Raw genomic sequence first — 2,500 nt, forward strand, 5'->3', positions numbered from 1 at the left:
GTGAGTAGCTATTTTATTGCTATACTTTCACCGTCTTCAATTGTGAACATTAATGGTTCATTTAAAGCAATTGTGCTTTTATTTTATTATTTTATAATTTTTCTATTTAAATTTCTACTTGTTTGCTTGTCTTAACCCTCACCCCAACTACTTTTTTAATTAGCCTGTTATATGATTTGGGGTTTTAAAGTGTTTTGCACCAAAACTACAGTAACCTTTTCTTCTTAAGCATTTACTTGTTTCGACATTAAGTATTTGCTGTGGAGCTTTCTTTCACTTGTAGATGATTTTTTGTACAATTTATCTGTATTCCGTATAGGAATCCTATTTTCTATTAAGAAAATTATTGTTTTTGAGTCATAGAAAAGATTATTATTTATTTTGTTTTTCTTTTCTTATTACTATTATTCAGGGTTATTATATTGCATTTAAAACTACCATAATAATTCCCAAAAAGAGCTATTAGTCGAATTTTAAAGCCAAAGGCCTTCAAAAAAGTTATCTACGTAAGCTTTTTTAATATATATATACCTAAAACATTCAAGAGAATCACGTTTCAAGGAATAAGGCATACATTTGTAAATAAAAAAGTACCATTTATGAACGTATTTTTTTTATTGCAATAAACCAGTAATAATATGACTCACAAATGCGGATTCTATTACCTTGAAATACATAGTTTTGTAGAATTAATTTTAAAAGCTCTCAGTTTTCACGATATATGAATTTCTATTTCAGTATTAATGTTTGGGTAACAAAAATAAATTTCCTTTTCACACATATCTGTGATATCCTTGTATATATATATATATATATATATATATATATATATATATATATATATATATATATATATATATATATATATATATACTGTAAAAAAGATAATAAACGTGTCTATCTGTCTGTTTGTCATAACAAACTCCCTCAAAGGGTGTACAGTAGAGACCTTACATTTACACGTGATTATTGCTGATATTTCTTGTCAAATGTGTTATATTAAAATTCTTATCTTTAAATATTACCATGAATTAACTAATTGATTTCAATGTCAACTGTGCTATTTTCAACGTTCAACTTTCACCATTATATGAATTGAACTAGGGAACTATTTAGTGAGTGCTACATAAGGTACTGTCCACAGTGATATGATATTCTTATTCAGCTTCCACCAAAACTTAAAACTTGTTCCATACTAATAGTAAAGGATTTATAAGATTATACCATCGAAGCAGCCATTTAAACTTTATCATTCGTGGGCGAACAAACCTTAGCCTCAATAATTCCACCCATTACGGCTGACATACCATTCTCGTTCAGGCGGTTGCATTTTCCTGGTTAACCTCCATTTGTAATAACGATGGATAAAAACAACGATAATCAGAGTCACACAGTTGGGTTTCATTGTTCATTGCTTTTCGCTTCGACTGCTGTGTGTGGTAATGTTAGAGACGAAGAATCATTCTACTGTATATAGTTTTTCATTTTATATAGCCAATAACTATAAATAATTTGCAATACCAGAATGAACTAAAGCAAATTTAGTAAATAAAGAATGAGTTTTAATCTACCCTGATTGGAGCTGAGTAATATAGCCAGTATCCTATCAATCCTAACATTGTTTTTATTACTTAAATATAAATGAAAGAAATGTTCTCGAAGTCTACCAAAATGTTCAACATGACAAAAGAACACTTTTATATGTCATTTTGTTAATGAGTCGAACAAGAATTGATAAAACCATTAGGACTTCTGGAAAGATCTTCTATGATAATTGCATATTATTGTATAAAGGCGTCCAGAGAAATAATCTTTTCACTATAAAGTCATGTAGGGCTGGAGAAGGGAGTTGCATATTGAATTCTTTTTATAATGATTCTTTTGTACATTTCCTTTTTCTTATCGAAATATTTATTATATCTCACAAAAGAAACAATGATGATTGGTATATTTGCGTGACTAAAGAGGGGAATCGGTTATTAAAGGAAAAAATATCTAAAAATTAACCTTGCCTGGGTATAGTGGATCTCAAGTGGGGATGTGGTGCATGTGCAGAACCATATTCTCGAGATTCTGCCGCTTATTTCAGCCTTTTCCGCTAATTAGAAATAAGTACCGTCAGATTTTGATGTGTATCGGTCGAGGTAGGGCTCTTTTAACTGAGCTTCATATATTTACCGTATTACAACCCTTCAAACTTTCGCTGGTAACCAGGCTGGTACCATGTTAGCGAACAACGTACAAATCTTGAAATCATACTTTCATGTTTTGATAAATATTTCAGTGATATTTATAGTATTGATGAAATTTTCAATGAACATTGGCGAATAGTACTGGTATGGAAGCGATATGGTTATCTTGAGGCTGCATGGCTACATGTTGCGATAGATTAGTAAAAACTGAAATTTGGTTTTCTTTTTCTCTCGCCCTTTCAAAATATTTTTTCACCCCTTTTCATTGTTCATGTTTTTTTTTTTTTTACCTGTCTTGAATTCAAGAA

This window comes from Palaemon carinicauda, chromosome 12 (assembly GCF_036898095.1).
Source record: "Palaemon carinicauda isolate YSFRI2023 chromosome 12, ASM3689809v2, whole genome shotgun sequence".
NCBI lineage: Eukaryota > Metazoa > Arthropoda > Malacostraca > Decapoda > Palaemonidae > Palaemon > Palaemon carinicauda.